Below are 21,289 nucleotides of genomic sequence, written 5' to 3'. Positions count from 1 at the left end.
AAAAATAAAATTTATTTGATCAATATCAAGCACTGCATTCTTTCTACAATGCATTTGATTTTAAACCTGGGGAATCATAGAGGATCATAGAGGGATCAAAGGGATCATAGAATCATAGAATATTGTGAGTTAAAAGGGATTGACAAGGTAATTGAACCCTGACTCCACATATGTGGAGTGATGCAAATGGTATTTTGTGTGGGGAAGTAAAAAAAAAACCCTACAAGTTCTGTCAATTCCTGCTGCTTCCCATTAATACTTTAGAGTTAAGTAAATGGTTTGGGGCAGCTAAAAAGCAAAGAGAATCACCAGATTCCTTTGGGGAGGACTGAAACAATTGGAAATATGAGCTTTGTACCAATGGAGTTGCCATGGAATAATATTGACTTGAGCAATAATAGTATTAGTGAACAGATTAAGCTCAGTGTGGCAGTCAATACAATAGAAGGAAGAAAAGCCAACTAGAGGACAGGCTTGGGCGTGCAGGAGTCTAGTGTGATTCAACAAGACCGAGTTCGGGCCCGGGCAATCCCAGATGTGTATACAGACTGGGACAAGTCTGGGATCTCAGACTTGTTCACTGGGATCCTGATGGACAAAAAGCTGGATATGAGCCACCAATGTGCTCTTGCAGCCTGGAAATTCAACAGTATCCTGGGCTGCATCAAAAGAGGAGCAAGGGAGGTGATTGTTCCCCTCTGCTCTGCCCTTGTGAGGCCCCATCTGAAGTGCTGCATCCAGGCCTGGGTCCCCCTACACAAGAAGCATATGCAGCTGATGGAGTGGGTCCAGAGAAGGGCCACGAGGATGGCCAAAGGACTGGGGCATCTGTTTTATGAAGATTGGTTGAGGGAGCTGGCTTGTCTAGCTTGGAGAAGGCTCCAGGAAGACCTCATTTTTTTATAAGCTGGAGGAGGACCGACGTGTAACACAGTTTGATAGTGATAGGACAAGGGGAGATTTAAGTTAGATGTTAGGAAGAAATTCTTTTCTCAGAGGGTGGTGAGGCCGTGGCACAGGCTGCCCGGAGAAACTATGAATGCCTCATTCATGGAGGCATTCAAAGTCAGATTGGGCCCTGAGCAGCTTGATCTAGTGGTTGGTAACCCTGTTACCATAGGGGGGCTGGAACTAGATGTTCTTTAAGCTCCATTCCAACTCAAGCCATTCTGTGATTCTATTATTCTGTGAGACCCTCAGCAGATTATGATCTTCTTAACTAACAAAGCTTAAGTGAGCAGGACTATGTATAGGCCAATTTCATAGTTATTCACCTACTGCTGTTGATTGCAGCAGACAGATTCTGGCCTTACATGAATACGTTATTGCATAAGCTACAGCATGCAAAGGTATAAACAAAAGTGTATGTTCAAGTCACTTTGGAATTCAGATTGATCCAGAGTTATCAGAGCTGGATAGTAACAAAATAAGATCAATGTCAGCTTGAGTGTTTGTACTGTGCTGCTGCTGCAATGAATATGTACCTGAACATCTAGGAGTGCTAAAGATTTTTTTTTCCCCTAGGCAGAACAAAAACAGAAACAAAATGTTTCAATCACCCTTTCTATGTCTCCTGCAGAGAGACTGGAAATAGTTGACAAACCTGCAGCCTTCAAGTTTGGCAATGAGTCCAGCAAGACTGAAATAGGCATTGGGGAGAATATTGATATACCATCAAAAAATTACATTTTGAAGTCTCAAAGAGGAAGAATAAGAATGTCTTGCAGCCTGTAAACCAAGAAGGTAGTTAGAAGAGACATACAGACAAGTAGAATTTGCAATAAAACCCAGTTTACTTCTTTGTTGTTGTCTTCTTCTCAGCTCTAGGCTATGTGTTGTCCTGCAACATCACAGAATTGCAAAAGAAATGTATCTGCTTATTACTATGATAATATAAACATTAAAGATATCAGATTTCATTTTACCTGTTAATTAGGGTCTGAAACTTTTATGAGATCTTGCTTTACAAATTTCTGTCATCACTAAAAATAAAAAATAAAAAAACTTTCATTGATTAGAGAATAACATAATTTTACTGCTGACAGCATGCACTATTTTGACATATGATTGAAACTTTACTTTTAAGTGATTTTTCAGCACTGAGGTCAAACTGCTGTTGTTTAGGTTTTAAATTTGTTCATGCTTAATGTCCAAGAACATAAGCTAATGAGTTAATGAGACATGCTGACACTACAAGAGGGACAATCTCTCCTTTCACAGTTCAGAAGAATAGCCAGAAACGTCAGCATAGAATATGAAACAACCCCACATGCTCTAGCTACATATCTACTTTTTATTTTTAATGTATAGATTCGTGTCCTCAGGGAAGCTAAGCATATGTTTTATTCTCAGACAGTAGTGAATGGTGTTATTGTCAGGAAAACTCAGTATTCTTTTATCCAGCATTTGGTTTATGATCTTTTCAGCCATTCCTCTCACTCATGGACGTGCTATGGGCTGTTTCTTCATAGTTCAGAAGGATTTTGAATGTCTGCGCTTTTCTCCTCTGTGCATCTCATCTCCCTTGAGAGCAAAGGATATTCAAAAAGCTGTTGAGAGTGTTTTGAGTTCTTATTGTAAGTCACACACTGGAAATACCTTTCTCTCCTTCACATATCACATCCATGAATTGCATAGCTGTTTATTTATCCCACATTAATAGTCTGAAGATTTAGTCCTCCTTCTACTTATCCACCCTGCACAAACTACATAGGGATCTGAGATGAAGGAATAACTGTTTCTTCATCTCTTGTTCCTCCAGTGACCTGCTGGAAGGAATTCATCACTCTTTGCATGAGGCTCCAAGGTCATGTCAGATTTCAACAGAAAGGCAATGCCAACACCTTACCTGCTTCTTCAACTTGAGTTCTGAAGTAAACATGAAGCAAGGTGGCAGAAGGAAAGAAAATGGTGTACTAAGAAACCACGGACTGAAATTTGGCCCTGGAGGTGCATGAATAAAGCAATTCTACCATCTGTGTAGAAAAACTAACTTTCTCGTAGTGGAATGTAGCTGCCTATAGACAAGCCTTAAAGCAAGATTACCATTCTTTTATACTAGACAGGGATAACTTGAAGTAAAATTCACAAAAGAGCTCACACCAGTGTCACACCGTATGAGGGAGGTAAGAAGCAAGGTGGAAAAGAGTGGAAAATTAGGCATATGTAAGAATACAGTAGAGCATCTTTTATCAGGAATGGTTGATGTCAGCTTTGAAATGCTAGAAAAGGAGATGGAAGACATCCAGCATGTAGGAATACAGAGTACTGCTGATAAGAGATAAGCTTAAAGCCAGCCACCTTTCTTAGTAGGAGTTTGTGGGAGTGGATGACAAATATCAAGAACAAGCTGTTCACATAAATTGTGCCTTTGAACTCTTACATCATTTCTGCAACTTCACCTGCAAGCTTCATTCTGTCTCATACATTTCACAGAATCACAGTATTGTAGGGGTTGGAAGGGACCTCTGGAGATCATTGAGTCCAACAGCCTGCTAAAAGCGCGTTCCCTACAGTAGGTTACGCAGGAAAGCATCCAGGTGGGTTTTGAATCTCTCCAGATAAGGAGACTCCACAGCCTTCTCGGGCAGTTTTTTCCAGTGCTCTGTCACTCTTGTAGCAAACAATTTTTTCTTTCACTAGGCACCGCTGAAAAGAGTCAAGTGGTCTCACCCACTCAACTCCCGCCCTCTCTGGATATTTATTGATGAGATCCCCTCTCAGCCTTCTCTTCTCGAGGCTGAACAGCCCCAGGTCTCTCAGCATTTCCTCATGAGGGAGATGCTCCAGGCCACACTGATGCAAGATAATGTATTTAACTTGTTTAATAATTCCAAATATAAGAAGAATCTCATCTTTATATGAGTACATAAGTTAATGTTTACAGGACCTTCCCATGCAGAGCAAGGCAATATTTGATTCCTTTGGGCCATGAATAATCAGATTTGTTATTTTAAAGTAGAACCGAGGTTTGTTCTGTACCTACAAAATATCCAGATACTCTAAAGCTTCCATATGAACTGTAATGTGATTTGAAAGTGCACAACCAAAACATTTCCATTGAAGACTGAAAATGTTTTCATTCAGAATCTAACTCTCCATGAATAAAATTGTAAAATCTTCCAATTCTGCAAAAAATTTCTAATTAACAGTTTAAATACAGAAAAATGAAGAAAGCATTTCTTAATATCTTATGACCTATTAGAGTATATCATAATCCTATATGTTTTAGATATACAAGTGGAACTGCATGCAATAAGCACAGGCATTTTTAATGTTCTCTGAATTAGAACAGAGTGTTAATTAACAGGTTATACATCTGTTTACTTTAACATCTATTAGAATTTTCAGGGAGAGCAAGCAGAACTAGAAGTTAGTTAAATATTTGAGTAAATGTGGCCTTTTTAATATTAACAGTATTGTGTATGCTTAGTATTAAATACAAATATCATTTTCTTTGTCTTATATTAAAATTATTTTAATTCAAATGACAAATATAAATGCCAGTGTAAATTAGGATCTCGCTGGAGCTGAAAATCATAAATTATAAATTTCTTTAGACTTTACTCCAGGCTTTCTGCTGTAGGCCAATTTTATCAATATTTCTACTAAATAACATACTACAAATTACAAATTACAAATCAAAAGTTTGAAAAAATATGTGCATAAACATAGACTTTGTGCTTTTAACAGAGTATCTCTCTTCTCACACATGCTGATAGTCTTCAGATAAATACTGTGAAAACTGCATCCTCAAAGACTATCTTTGTGTGTTTCTGTGTGCTTATGTATAACTCTGAAAGCTGTTTTGCTCAGTAGAGCTATTTTATTAGAAGAACAGCACTCTTTAAGCATTTTAAGCAAGTTAATCTCTTGTGGGTTATCTACCATGACTTCTTCCTTTAGAACTCTGCACATATTCCTCTCCATCTCTCTCTGAAAGCATCTACAAATTTATCTAATATGTCTTTTGCATGTAAACAACTCTGTGGCAGTACCTTCTTATGTAATACAATGACCTGCTTTCTTGGAGACACATGGTGGGTCTTTCACTGGATAATGCTCTGAGGTTGCCTGCATGTCCTTCCATTCCACACAGTGGTATCTGAGAACTCAAAATAAGGTTCTGCAAATTGCCAAACTAAGTAGCTGGATGAAATAAATACCAAAGGGTGAAAGAGGGGAGCAGACTGCCTCTAACTTAGCATATTTACCCTAACTGTAATTAGTGCATTTACACTAAGTATATTTACATTGTGTGTTTATTAGGGCTATAAAAAAGAAAAAAAAAGGGGGGAAAGTAAATGCTCTTTCGGGAAGCTATTCTGAGCTTTTCTAGAAAGTTGTCTTTCTAAATATTCTCATATTGATGATCAGCATTTAGGTAGGACATACAGTATTTTCTGAGGAAACACCTCTGTTTGTTGGCTGATGGCTCCTCTCCTAGGTTCAGATCAAGCTGGTAAGCCCATACTGAATCAAGGAGGAACCCTGTTGCCCAGTAAGGAGAAAAAGTAATGATTGACCTGATACCATCATACCTCTAGATCAAGTCAAACCCAACACTTTTGTGCCAAGTGTTGACAGTCACGTTGCTAGTGCACACAACTGGAAAAAAAAAAAAAAAAAGGGATATTCTTTTGTTTAGGAACTGGTATTAAACATTCCTCATCTATGTTGTGAGGCAAATTACATCCCAAATTCGAACAACATAATCTGGACATTAGATAATCAGGACTCTTGCGGTTTATGTGATCTTTTCAGAAGAAGCATAAATTCATCTTCTGCATCCTCTAAATGAAAGCCAACATTACCTGACTCAATGCCAAGTTAGACAAAAATGAAGCTGCAGTTAGCATAGTGGGTGAGTAAGGTAGTATATTTTGCCTTTGAATTCAGATTAGGTTTTCATCTGACTGGTGAAGACCAAGAGCAGAGCAACTTTAGTATCCCTGGGAATACTGTATTCAAACATAGGAAATGGTGAGACTGATGGAATGGAGTCTTCATTTTTAGACTTAGGAGTAGGGCACCAGATCTGATGAGCACCAGATGCTTTTTCTCCTTAGTCGTAAACTGATTCTTTTGTGCTATCCTTTATATTCTCACTGTTTCTTCTTTCATTTTGATTTCTTTTGCAAGCCTCATTCTCCAGCTCATCTACATCTAGCTGTGCCCATCTACACTTGTAGGCTAGTCTACATTTGCCCTAACTTCCGGTTTTTTCTTCTTCCTTCAACTGAATGCTTCACTTACATAGTGCAAGTTATCCAGACAGTATTTTCTGCTTTCCTTTTTTGTGGCGTCCTGGTGCTAAGAGTTTCCACAAAGCTATTACCATTTTATTTCAAACTCCTCCAGATTAGTTTTTTACTGTGATACCGTCATGAGACCAGGAAAATAGTTTACTAGTGTGCGAAACTTGCTATTTTTAATGCCATTGCCTTTTTTTCATGCATTTTTCCATATGCCTATATTAATCTGTTGTCTTCCAAATTAATTGTAGCACATAGATTTAAGATAATAAAATCTAGATCATCCGTGAATGTTATAGAATGTTTGTCTTGATCGTGCGCTGCTGCATGACTGGAATTATTAGTCATTATATTAATGACAGTTATTGAAATTTATCTGAGTTGAAAGAAAAATATTTTTTTTCCCTACACTTATTGCTAAAAAAGGAAAATATAAAATGAGAATTCTGTCTCATAAAATGTTTTAATGTTTCATCAACTGGAAAGGAGCGCTGTTTATAACATTTTAGTAAAGACAGTAACAAGAAAAGATCATGCCTCATCACATCTGCCTCATTCTTAAAAGACTTGTGTGAGATGTGAAGGCCAGTTCCCGTTTCTGTTCGAAGAAAAAAAATTATATATAAATATATAATTCACTCATCATAAAATGTCTTTAGAACAGACTTGAGGAGTGAGATAGTAGAATCAAGAAAGATCTGTCATGCTGTCGTGGAGTGTCAGACTTATACTTGGCCAGAATTCCATCTCCTCAAGTGAAAAATAAATAAATAACAAGCAAGCAAATAAATAAATATATTTTTTTCTGATGAAGAAACTATTAATTAAAAATGCAATGCTTCTGTCTCCTAATGGAGCATATGTGGTTTTCTTAATGTTTTTGATCCATGATAAAAGGAGGAAAATAATTTCCCATCTCTGTTGCAGTGTTGTGAGAATGCATTAATGTTTGAAAAGCACTTAATGGGCCTCAGGATGAAAGCATCAGGATCACATATACTCAACCTCATTAAAATGTTCAATATTAACCTAATTTAATAAGTACAAAATAATAGTTTTCATTTATTATGGTTTGCATGATTATTTTGATTGAGTATAAGTATGTATAATATCCGAAATCAACAAGTTTTGTAACACAGCAATCAGGAAATGCTTCAGTATATTTTGAAAATTTCTCAGTTTAAAAAGAACTACAGAAAACCTTCCAGCAAGGTTCTTCTATACAGAAATCTAAATGATGTATACAAAATCCTGGGAGGAGTGAATTAATCAGAAGTATTGTTTTCTGTTCATATATCTGCAAGGTTTTTAGAGGCTTGCCAGCAGAGTTCAGTAAATATTAAGAACAAAATAACAACAAAAAAACCTCACATGAACACATGTTCAGTTATAAACTTAAGTTTATATTCTTCATATTTCTTATCTGCAAACCTTGCTTTCTATATAAATATTTTAAATGTTTATGCACAGAATACCAACATGAATGTTCAGGTTAAAGTCTGTTTCATTTTCTCTTTTACTATAATATCATGCTTACTAAAGGTCTGTAATCAAATCAGAACTTTTAGCTTTTAATTATAAATTGTGAGGAAAATGTAAGAAGCTCCTAAAATATATATCTACACATGAAATTACAGATATGAAAGAAATTCCTAACAATGATGATTACTGCTTTTTCTGCACATTGGACGTACTCCTTGGATCTGCCAGTGCCCTGTATGGCACCAGGGAGTGTGCTCTCACCAAGCCCAGGATGCCTCTTGCATTTACACCCACCACACACCCAGGATGCTTGCTACATTTCCCGCAGTGAAGATATTTCCCACACTTTCAAATAAAAATATTGTCCTGTTTAGTTACTGCTTAAACACCTTTAATGAAGCTAGTAGTTGAAGAATGGCTTATCAATTAACAATTCTGTTCAGTGAAAGAAATGCAAATATATCAATTTAGGTAATAAGTAAGGTTGAAAGCCAGTGAAATAAACAGACATTAAAAAAAAAAAAAAAAAAACACTTGAAGTCTAGTTTAATTAAAACGTATGGGTTAGAATAACGCTGTGTAATTGAAAAGCAATAGCAAATGTTTTTGAAATAAAATATCCAGAGTACCAAAAGTTAAATCAAAACATTCATTTAAAAAAGAGATGTGAAATAGATGTGGGTCCTGATTTCAGCTGAGATAAAGTTAACTTTCTTCCTCGTAGCTTGTATGGTGCTGTGTTCTGGGTTTAGGATGAGAATAATGTTAATAACAGAAATATTTTAGTTGTTGCTGCGCACTGCTTATGCAGAGCCAAGTTTCTCAGGCTGCCAAGCCAGCAAGGAGCTGGGGACTCACAAGGAGCTGGGAGAGGACAGGACCAGGACAGCTGATACAGACTGGCCAAAGGGATCTCCCATCCCATATGGTGTCATGCTGAGCTATAAAACTGGGGAGCTGGCTGAGAAGGGAGGCTGCTGCTCAGGGACAGGCTAGGCATCAATCAAAGGGTAAACAGTTTTACTGTTCATCACTTGTTTTGCATACTCTTTTATTATTATTATTATCCCTTCCTTTTCTGTCTTATTAAACTGTCATTATATCAACCCATGAGTTTTACCTTTTTCTAATTCTCTCCCCCATCCAGCAGGGGGAAAGTGAGCAAATGGCTGTGTGGTGCTTTGCCCTCCTGCCTATCCCCTCCAGCCAGCTCCTCCTAGCTTTATAGCTCAGCATGATACCATATGTTATGGGACAGCCTTTTGGGCATTTTGGGTCAGCTGCCCCTCCCATCTCCTTATGTAACCCCAGGTCTTCGTGCACCCCCAGCTTCTCACTGGCATAGCGGCATGAGAAGCTGGAATGTCACTGACTCTGTGCAAGCACTGTTCAGAAACTACCAAAACATCTGTGTGTTATCAACATTATTCTCATCCTAAACCCAAAACACAGCACTATACCACCTACTAGGAAGAAAATGAACTCTATCTCAGCTGAAACCAGGACAATGAGCTACATGGCAGATGATCTCTCACATGCCTGATATGGTCTTTCCCTGAAGCATTTGGAGTAGGCTAGTGTTTCAAAGTCAGTAAAGAAATTTCTGTATTTTTATGTCAGAAAAACAACAGTACTTTTTCAAACATCAAAATTGTAAACAAAACTCCTCCAACCTTCTTTTTTCTTTCTGTAGGAATGCTCAGTCTCATAATGACCATGGTGTCTGTATTGTCATTCCTCTTATAGTCATAATTCAGAGCAAGAAGCATCCTTGCATTACTGCTGCATCAAAACGAAAGTATTAGGAGAAGGTCATAGCACTATAGCTTGCTCTGAAGAAAAATAATTATGGTCTCAGAATTAGGCAAGAAAATATTTGTACCTTCTTTGAGTCATAAATTCCTCTAATTTCCCCACTGTTTTTTGCCTTCTGAAGGAATGAGAAAGTTTCTTTGGAACTTTGTCATGGAGCGTCTGCTGAGATACTCTAGACAGTGATTGTGAGGAGTCCTAATTAAGTGACCATGCATTCTTTTCCACTCTCCAACAGGATTCAAGGAAGTACTTCATAGCCTTCACTATTGTTTCCAAGTTTAAAGCCATAACGTAAAGAAAGCTAAGTCTGAAGTCTATAAAACCTCCACTTCAGCATCCCCAGCCCAATCGCTCAGCTCATTAAAGTGGATTTAAGATGCTTCCTAGAGTACAGAAGGGAATGTTTGTACACGTTTTTAACCTCAGGCACCTAATCTCTCCAGAATTGATTGTTACGGTATGTGAAGGAAAATTTCATTTTTTACTTTGATCAGTAGTCTCATCAAACAAAAATAAGAAACTCTGAACAGAAATAGAGAAATGCTTGTTATAACATTTTCCCCATCAATTTATGAACTACATGCTTCTGCAGAGAACAAAATTGTTCATTTAGACTACTACCCATTAGTTAAAGTTTATCAGAATGAATTGAAAATAAGTTGTCATTAATATAAGACCAAGCCATCTGCCAAATCTACAGGCACCTCTCAGATGACTTTCTTGCAGTGACCAGCATCTTCTCTTTGCTTCCATCCTAGTATGCAATCCCTGATCTGATATTACAAATTGTAGCCCTATATAGTGTAACATAGTGCTTTGATAGGGAAGTCAAGGATTTTCTGTTCATAATGTAAGTGTTCTCCAGTTTTTCTGCCATCTGTATGGACAGGACTGGTCCTCGGTTTCCCCTGGACTCCAGGATTAGCTCTATATTCAGATGGACAATGAGAGGAACACCTTTAGCAGCAGATGTCCACAAAACTCATTAGGAGGAAGGAAACCTCTGGAAGGTTAATGAAGCGTCACTATAGATAGTTTTCCTTGCTAGGAAGTCACTATTTCTGATTGAGAGTGAAAAGCAAATTTTGCCTTTAGGCAGAGGCAGAGAAGATGCCATGATTTAAGTGGCCAGTCCTCGGTCATGCTTTTTGTTTCTTTAAGCTAAAAGGAATGGAATATATTGGATTTGAATACATTTGCTTATAACTTATCTAGACCTGCTGCTGGTATTGCAGTAACTTATAGGTACACCAGTGCAGACAGACTATTAATAGCTTTAAACAAAGGCCTATTTAATGGCTGGAGGTGATACTACCTCCTGAGGTCCATATACAGAAGTCTTTCCGACCCATCTGAGAACTCTGGAGAACTACCAAAGAGGAAAGGAAAAAAAAAATTGCGTGAAATGATGAAAGTTAAAACCCTTCAGCACTGCGAAGACAGTTATTTTTAACAGTAACATTATTTTTAATAGGAAGAATAGCTAGTAGGACTTCCCAATAGAGTGAAGGGTCTTTCCTGGCATCAGAAGCAGATTAAGGACTGTGGAGGATGATCTCATGGAGATAATTCACCCCTGCAAAGTCTATGTAGAGTTAGGCCAGTGTGCTGGACTTCTCAACTCATTAAATCAACACCGTAAGCTCCTCGAGTTCTTATGCTCAGGGTGTAGTGTGGAGACTGTCTTGCTCCAATTATTGGAGGAGATGATTTGATGTATATTTATACTTGGAAGAAGACCAAGGCAGCAAGAGGCCAAATGCTGTCCAATTGATTTATTCCAAATTCTAAGCAGCTAAGGAATGTGGGGAAGATGGGGAAGTTAGTGATAGTATGTTGGGGAACGCCCCAAGTTTCCCCAAAAGGGTTGCCCTACCGGTACTCGCGTGGGGAACGCAAGATCAACTCAATATGAGATGCGTCCAATTTTATTGTAGCAACACACCATCTTATATAGCATATATGCTTCCAGGGATACAGGGTCCAGGGATACAAGCTCTATGCAATGCGCGCGCTAACAATATCGTTGCCTGAGTTATCTCCATATATGGGATATGTTGTTAACTACAACACTATGGATACAGAATACTATGGATATGCTGGAATATACTAGAACACACTGGAAACACCACATTCCACGTATCTAGGGATTACATCATTACATCATAAATCATTAGTAAATCAGTAGCTACGTGCTGCCGAGCAACCTGCTTCTCAACAATAGTAAAGAAAGAAATCCTAGCAAACCGTTTATGAAGCGGAGATAGTTACCACCAGGGATCCAGCGTCTCGTTGGTCTGTAGGGAGGCAGCAAGTTGGTCAGCAATGTCTCATTGACCCACAGAGCTGCAGTTTGGTGGAGGGGGTACCTGTTCTATGTCAGAACTCCTGGTTTTTATCCTCTTCATAGTGTCGTTTTTGTTGCCAGGGGCAGCAGTTGGTTGTCAGACGCACTTTTGTTTGGATCGTCGGGGCTTGCTTTAGTTGTCAGGAGCATTTACGTTTTGTTCATCAGAGGTGATGGTAGTTGTCAGGGGTACTTGTGTTTTGTTCATCGGGGCAACAGCATGTCTGTAGTACATGCCCCTTCCATTGGGTAATTGGCAGTTGATCATGCCATTGTTGCATGGCGGACTGCTAGGTATGCACATACACTGCATGGTGGTCCATGGACCCCCATAAGTCAGCTTGAATGCCCAAAAGGAGGAACAGCTGAAAATGGTTTCTTCTGGTCACCCAGATGCATATTTTTCCCTTACCTCTGTGCTCACGATAACCATTAACCCCAAACCCTTGTTGAGCAGGTTATGTTTCAGATGGGTGCCGCTGAACAACCTCTGAGCCAGAAATAGTTCTACCTTCTCACAGAGGCTCGGAGAGGTCAAGTCTCATGCTCACCTACAGACTGTGGAGAAAATCAATGACTGGGACATGTATGTAGCAACCACCAATACCAGCATATTGCCAGCATACACCACAGGTGGTAAGGTGGGGGCTAGAAGAAATAGCACACACTACAACCACAGACAGCCTGCATAGGACATTTGGGCTGACCTGCATTAGTGATCCAACAGCTTTATTACGTTCTTTCAGGAGATTTACAAATACGTATTAGTGATGGTACAATTATTATCACTAATAATAATAATAATGTCACATGGTGTATCAGCTCATTCTACAAACGTCCCATTAGGAAAAAAATACATGATATATCCCCCATGAAAAATTATCAGTTTAGAAGATTTAGTAGAAGTGTTTCTATATAAGGCAACCCATATTCAAGCTTAAAGGAGACATACTGAAAGCTCTTCTATTGCAAGTCTAATAAAAGCTAGTAGATACTCCTAGTTATAAATTTTGTAAATGCATTGAAATTAGTGTTTTTCAGCTGCAGCCTATTTTCCATTATAGGGAAAAAAAGAATTTGGCTCCATCACACAAAACTAATCATCTGTATGAAACATACATTGGTTACATATGACTGTGCATTGACATTCGGATTGCGCTCAGAACATACAAACTCTTTCTAAAATGACCTTTCTGCTATTTTCATTCCAAGACTTGTACATGAAAGATTCCTTTTTTGGAAGTAATATGAAACTGCATCTTTGTTTAATAACAGTAAAGTTGAATTACTTAGAAAATCTGTTTCAACAGCTGCCATGTCTATCATTTTTTATTTATTGCTAATTAAGATCTTATGCAGAACCACTTCTGGGTCATGCTTAAGAACGAGTCTCTTGTAGTTCTTACTTTTTCAGTCTGTCAGTGCAGAAGATTAACTGCCACATAAGCTGTGTACTAAAGCTTCAACAGAAGGAGAGTCAATTTCGTTACTAAGGGAAAAATATATAAATAAAAAAAACATACCTTTAAACGGTATTATTGGCTGTCATCCTTATTTTCCTCTGTGTCTTAATTTGGGTTGAATGCATCCCAAATGGGCAACACTGAAAGAAGATGAATTAGGTAATTGTCTTGAACTAATGTGATATCTTAGCTGACATCAGTATGCAGTTCTTGACATTTTAGTGCACACTTTGTGCTTTTGCCAGTTAGAGAACAAACCCCTCTAAACTTTCATCTAGCTCCTGAGCAAAACTTAAGATCGTACTCCATAATCTCACTTTTTGGCAAATATATACATTTTTAGTTTCAGTGTTCTTATGCTTAATGGCCCAAAGATCACTGCTGAACATAATATGGCACTATAAAATTGGTGTAAAGGGGACAATAGCTAAGCTTTTAAAACCAGTGTCAGAATATTAATTCTTAGGATCATTTAGCTGTAGTCTAAATCTCTTCCTTCCATTCTTCTGCTGTAAACAGGCTTCAGTGGGAAAATAGGTGATCAGGAAAGTTGGGAAATAGAGAGATTTTGACATTTTGAGGTTAAACTGAAAAGGCACTTTTTGGCAAGGAGCACATTTCATGTTTGGCAAATGTTGCATAAGGACCACCAATTGTTGCCTTTTCCCTTGCTTTACAGTCAGAATGAGTTAAGGTTGCTGTGAACCTTGCTGAAGAAACTGTGGGCTGTAATCTGTAATTCAGACAAATTCAGACTTGTCTATTTTTTTACACCAATTTATGAATACATCAGTAATATAAACAACTTTTTACATAGTTTTTCTGTCTTTTTTACTTCACATTACGAGAATGGTAAAAATTAAGTGTCCTTTTCATACTCGTTCTAGGGTAAATAAATGCTTTTATGAAATGCAATCTTTTTTTGTTGTTGAAATAATTTTTAAATCACTAATTTAAAGCATCAAGAATATGATACTCATCATGACTCATTCAAGATTTGTATAGGTACGTATGTCTCATTTAGCATGACAAATCCGTGACACTTTGCATTATAAAATATGCACCACATTTTCACTGGTTATGGAAGTGCCCTGCTAATTCTCATTTTATGATTTTTCATTCAAATAAACATAAGAAAACTGTAAGTAAAATAACAAAAGTATAGCACATTTTATCGTGCTGTTCCAGTGCCTCACCACCATCTGAGTAAAAAAGTTTCCAAACATCTAACCTAAATCTCCCTTCTTTTAGTTTAAAGCCATTCCTCCTTGTCCTATCACTATCAGATTGTATAAAAAGTCCATCCCTCTCCTGCTTGTAAGCTGCTTTCAAGTACTGAAAGGCCACAGTGAGGTCTCCCTGTAGCCTTCTCTTCTCCAAGCTGAGCAAGCCCAATTCCCTCAACCCTTCTTCACAGGAGAGGTGCTCCAGTCCTTTGATTATCTTCGTGGTCCTCCTCTGGACCCGCTCCAACAGCTCCGCGTTCTTCCTGTACTGGGGCCCCAGGCCTGGACATAGTAGTCCATGTGGAGCCTCATGAGGGCAGAGGGGGACAGTCCCCTCCCTCACCCTACTAGTTACCCCTCTTTTGATGTATCCCAGGATACTGTTGGCTTTCTGGGCTGCAAGACCACACTGCTGGCTCATGTCCAGCTTTTTCTCCATCAGAACGCCCAAGTCCTTCTTCATAGGGCTGCTCGGAATGAGTTCTTCTCTCAGTCTATATTCATATCTGGGATTGCTCCAACCTAAGCACAGCACCTTGCACTTGGCCTTGTTAAACCTCATTAGATTTGTGTGTGGCTACTTTTCAAGCATGTAATGACATGTGTTTTAACTTTAGGAATGAAATTCTCTGGCCTACTCCCTATCTTTTATTTAAAAACACTTGGATGTCATACAATTTTTATTTCAATACCTCATCTCTTGATTTTCCATTAAAGCATCAGTAGCAAAATTTAGTGCCAGTTTTTCTGGGATGGTAATATAAGCATATTCATATAGACATCCCTTACTGTTCTCTAAGTGCAATTTTGACAGCCCTCATATAGTGATAGTGCTGTACTTTGTATCTCATTATGTATAATTATATTTTATCACATTCAGAAGTTGCTAAGATAAAAAGACAACAGGAAAAAAAGGTGGGGGAGCATACAGGATTTGGAAAATGAGATGAAAATGATGATATGTTGCAGTGAGAGCTAAGTAACTCCATGGCAAAGTTTGGCTTCAGGAGTTAAACTGAAATCAGTTTAATAAGCAGAAATGGCAGTGGAAAAAAATCTTCTGTGAATGTACCTTAAACAAGTTCAGGATGTGTACTTCCAGCAGACTGTTGCATAGTTCTTTTACATAAGCAAAATAATGGAAGAACTTGAATTAATTTGGCCATGCTGTGAGAAATTCTGAATTCATCTAAAAGAGGGCATAACATGGTGGAAAATTAGAGTTCTGAATACAATTAATCTAACTTCAGCCAGGAAAATAAACAAACAAACAAAACAAAGCAAAAGAACCAACCATCAACAAACAGAAGTAGCAACAGAGCATTCTCTACTTACCACAGTCCACACAGTTTGTAAGTGTCTCCTAGCAGAGTCCTGACAGATGCTTTGTGTAAGAGTGATTGACTTTGCTGAAGGTGTTAGCCCAGCCAAGACCTCCCCAGTGATCAGAAACTGCTGCTCTTTTGCTGAAGGTTCAGTTCAAGCTCTTGTAATAAATCATGCTGATGCCTATCACTGAAATGTACAGGTTGGACAACAGGGTGTCTCTTCACCTCCTGTTGTAGTTCACTGAAACTGTTAAAATGCTCTAAAGAGTAGCACATTTATCACATTATCCTAGTTAGGAAAAAAGTGCTTTATAGTAGTATCTTCTGACTTATCCAAGAATCTTAATGTTTTAAAAGCACTGAAGACTCCTAGGAGTCCCATGGAGTAAAGGAGGATTCATACATGTATTCTGCACACAGGGAAATTGTAGAACAATGAAGTTGTAATTCTTCTAATGAATGAAAGTTTCAAAGTGGAGTATATTTTTTAATATCTGAAATGGCCTCTCAAAACATTCTAGACTCTTATTTGTGTAAATCAACTCCTGAATACCTCTTAGTATACTCCTCTATGACTTCTGTTTCAGGTGTCTGATAAGTATAATATTGCTTTACTGCAAATTAAATTAACAACTTTAGTTATCATTGAATGCTCTGATATTATATCAATCTATGTATTTGAAAGGGAGGAAGTATTCCCAGGACATAAATGAAACTCAAAAAATCATCTGATAAAAACTGATTTTTTTAAAGCATGTTAAAGTAAATATATTACAAGTGTATATAGGTAGCTTGCTCCAAAAGTCATGTCTGCTATTTTTTTCCATGGCAACTACAACAGGTACAAAAGCACAATAACACTTTTTGATAGAGCAAAATTCTCAGCTGCAGAATGCTTTTTTTCAGCATGCTCAACACCAGTAACTATGCATCTTTGCCAGCAATGAATAAGAGCCTGCATGCTGTGCTTGTAAATATCTGCATGGCCTTTTGGAATATGGCTTGTCTTTCATGTTGCTGTCACCATTGCTGAAACACAGCACCTACAACCTCACTGTACTCAGATCCACTGGTTGGTCTCCATTAATCATTCAGCAAGCGTTGATGACTGTCAGTGGGTGCAATTTTTTTCTGCATGGAGGAATTCAGTGACATACTTTTGCTTCATCCACACTTCCATGTCAGACGCCATTTTGTCAGGCTGTTCCTCTGCTGCCATCTGTCACACAGCAACAACATGTAATTGAATAATGGCAGGAAGGTTCAGCCTCTACTGCCACACCACCAACATCTGTCTCTGACATTGTGGGCCAACATCATAAAAGAGGAGGCATTACTTTCAGAGCAGCCTTCACATAAACATAAAAGCACATAAATATTAGTGACAAATTCTGAAGTTATCAAAATTACTCTAGCAACTGCAGGATCTGCAAAGTCATCTTATGAATCTGAACAAGAATTTCAACATGTTCAATATGTTCTTCAAAAATTTAAAATGTGAAAAATATTACTGTAGTCTACTTGCATTAGCAAGTCACTTTGCTGATGGCGAATTCTGAACTGCATCTGTCTAGTTACTGTGAGAAACTGCACCAAATGGAAAGTGATGTTAGAAATAAAGGAAATTACTCATTCAGCCAAAAATGAACATCTGCAAAGCCAAATTTTGACTTGTGTGAACTCTGTGGTCAACAGTCAGAAATACATGTTTCATCCTAATGCAGATGACTAAGTCAGATAATTGATAGCCTAATAGGTTTTTTAGATCCCATGTAAATGCCTGCAGTGTTACCTACCAGCTAATGTCAGGCAACATTAAATCCTGATTTCATTTGTTTCCTAAAAAAAAAACTTCTCTGTTTTACTTTGAGCCAATATTTTGTTCTAACTTGGTAAGTGGATAATAGTCAGTGCTGCTGGCTATCTGGATCTTCCTGACATGGAGACATCTTTCTTCTGGAGACTCCTCTAAGTTTCAGAGAAGCAGATGTTTTGCAGATTCGGGGCTCCAGCACTCATTCTCTACTGGGGAATCCTATATGAAGATTTAAAATGTTCTGCTCTCTTTAACTTTTCTTCGCTCTTAAGTAGGTGCTTCCCTATCAGTCAGAACAATGCTGCTTCCCTTTCCTTTATAAAATTTCCTACATTTTGATATTTTGAGGTTTTTTGAAAACTGCTGTGTTCTGTGGTTTTTACATGCTACATAAATTTAACCTTGACAAGAAACTTGTAGCTGAAGTTCCACATTTGCGGTTGAGGCTTTTGTTGAATTTAAAAATGAAAATCTTCACCTCATTTTGGAAAATATCAAACACTATTATAGGAATAGAAAACCTTTTATAGATATAAACAGTAGTTTAACTCTTCACTAATTCTATAAAAAGAAGAAATTTAATGATCCACTAAAGGGAATTTTTATTTCTTTACTTGGAAAATGTATAAAACCAGTACAGTGATTTCATGATGTCTCTATCAATTAGCTTACTTTGTCTTGCTTTGCTTTAGTGAGAGAGATAAACAGAATATAGAGCAAGGCTTTGTACTGATGAAAATGTCCTAGCATGTGTCTTTGATAAATGAAAAAGGAGAACTTGCTTCAACAGACATGGAGAAGGCTGAGGTACTGAACAAGTTCTTCACCTCAGTGTTCACTAGCAGTTAGGCTTCCCATGTCTCTCCTGTCCCTGAATCTCTAGGCAGAGATTGGATGAGCAAAATCCCTCCTAACATAAGAGCAGAGCAAGTCTGAGACTGCTTCATGAGGCCGAATGTGTTCAAGTCTATGCGGCCCAATTACATGCCTCCCATGCAATCCCACATGTGTATACAGACTGGGAGAATAACTCATTGAGAGCAGGCCTATGAAGAAGGACTTGGGAATCCTGTTGGATGAAAAGCTGGACATGAGCAAGCAGTGTGGTCTTGCAGCCCAGAAGGCCAAAAGTATCATGGACTGCATCAAAAGAGGGGTGACTGGCAGGGTGAGGTGATTGACCCCCTCTGCTCTGCTCCTGTGAGGCCCCAGGTGCCGTATTGCATCCAGGCCTGGGACCCCCAGCACAGGAAATATGTGGAGCTATTGGAGCAGGTCCAGAAGAGGATTATGAGGGTGATCAGTGGGCTGAGGCATCTCTCCTATGAAGAAAGGCTGCAGGAGATGGTCTTGCTCAGCCTGGAGAAGAAAAGGCTTGAAGGAGGGGAATTAACTTCTTACATGGTCTGATAGTGATAAGACAAGGAGGAATTGCTTTAAACTAAAAGGAGGGAGATTTAGGTTAGATGTTAGGAGGAAATTCTTTCCTCAGAGGGCAGTGATGCCCTGGCACAGGCTGCCCAGAGAAGTTGTGGAGCCCCATCCCTGGAAGCGCTCAAGGCCAGGTTGGATGGGGCCCTGGGCAGCCTGAGCTGGTGGGGGGCAGACCTGTCCATGGCAGGGGTTGGGGCTGGGTGGGCTTTGAGGTCCTCTCCTACCCAAGCCATTCTATTGGTTTGATTCTATGGTTATGATAATTAAATTAGAACAATTGGATACAAAGCCACATTATATCCACAAAAATGCTGTGTTATTCTGTGTAGAAGTCCAGCTGACTTTCAGGAAGTCATTTAACTATGTTTTTGTTGATTCTATAGCAATCATTGTAAAAATGCATACCTTTTATATATATGTATACTGTCTAAAGGATGGTTCAGACATTCTGTGCAGAGGATATAACTCCTGGGTAAACTAGTAGTTTAACTTGTTTAAACTCGTTAAGTTCTCTTAAAATCTTACTGGTTTCATTCTGACTGACTAGGAATTAATTTGCTAGTTTGTGTGCCATGCTCTTCATATTTTGTCTAAACTGACTGTGGTTGAGCTGCATCTTTCACTGAAAGAGAATGACTAAGTCTCTGCTGTTCTTTTTCTGATTCTAAATAAAACCTTTTCCACTGATTCTCATCAAAGGTTCAGGAGGTAGAATAAAAATGAACTCAGTTTATCCACAAGTGAAAAGGGAGAACATCCATAACATCTTTCAGAAGCCTGCTCTTTAAAATCAAGTATAATTAGTCTTAGTTATTTTGTCATGTATAACCATGAAAATCCTTTCAGATTTTCTACGTAGCAGAAAACGAAGAAAGTAGGAAAGTCTTGAGCTTGCACAACCTGGATGTTTGTTTTACGTGTTGCAATATAGCTCATTCTCAGACAAGTACAAACATTGCATGGAAATATGTTGACCCTTCAGGATGCTATCTTCAATGACTGCAGAAGCAGTGGACCATAAATTTAAAGATGGAGAGGATTGATTTTCATTGTAGTGGTAGATGAACAGCTTCTCTGGGATTCTGGTGAGCCTGATGCAGATTCTCAGTCACATCATGAAGTGTTCTATTATCTCTTCTACACTAATTATAAGAACTTCACTTGCATATTTGCATGGAAGAGAACCATGAATTTTAGATATAATTCTGACCACCTTACAGAAAATTGTATTGATAACAGCTGCAACATGGAAAAGCTTTGAAATTTGTATAGGCTACCCAGGAAAGGAAAAAAACAGATAGGTGATAATGCCACATTTCCAAAACAACTCTGTAATGGAATTATTGCCTTGTGAAGATTATAGTCCACACCTTTGACAATTGACAGTCTGTGAAATGAAAGGTTTGGGATTTTTTAGACTATTTGCACTTGGTCTGCAACTTTTGCAGGTTTTCACAGACCATGTAACACTTTGAGAACAACTGTGAAAATATTAGAGAAACAGTATAGATTATATTTTGTCTATTTCCTCCACTCTCTCTTGCTTTAGTGACTACAGACTATTTTTCCAGACAGGTATGTACTGCAGCATATACACAAAATGCATTAATTTCTTCATTGTACATTCCACTGAACATTTTTTGCCCTAAGAATCATAAAAACAAAGAAAGAAAGAAAAAAACTGATGAGGTCATTGAAAACATAATTCCATGAACAATCTCCCACTTAAGAAGGAATATCTTAGTTATGTGGTGTTACGCTTTTTATGTTTTACTGGCAGTAACACATCTCTGCATTGGCTCTATCTTACGAAATATTTTCAGCTCCAGTTTTTCAAATACTGTTGTCCCCTCCCTTTCATGTTATTTTGTAGCTATAATTGTGGAGGTTAATTATTCATTTGCTTTAGAAACAAGAAATTACCAGAAAATAAATGTAAAATAATTATCAAGAAATATTCTAAAATTGCTTGTATGAAAAACAAACAGAACTAGTAAAAGAAACCTTGATCATATGTGTCATTTTTTATTGACGTGTTCTGTTCAGGTTAACAAAATTCAGACTGAAAGAAAAAAAAGGAAGCTAGAAGGGAAGTCATCATGGTCCATCATGCTCCTCCCTGTT

General features: G+C 38.1%; 1 long non-coding RNA gene across 1 annotated transcript; it reads right to left on the bottom strand.

Annotated features, from left to right (window-relative positions):
• Positions 10,609 to 16,040, bottom strand: LOC110404241. Its single transcript, XR_002442114.1, has 3 exons — positions 15,923 to 16,040; positions 13,422 to 13,501; positions 10,609 to 12,456 (listed from the first exon to the last, which is right to left on the bottom strand). It is a non-coding gene; the product is annotated as an uncharacterized LOC110404241 (long non-coding RNA).

This window comes from Numida meleagris, chromosome 1, assembly GCF_002078875.1.
Source record: "Numida meleagris isolate 19003 breed g44 Domestic line chromosome 1, NumMel1.0, whole genome shotgun sequence".
Lineage (NCBI taxonomy): Eukaryota > Metazoa > Chordata > Aves > Galliformes > Numididae > Numida > Numida meleagris.
Note: the sequence above shows the minus strand (reverse complement) of the source record. Positions and strands in the feature narration are given on the sequence as shown.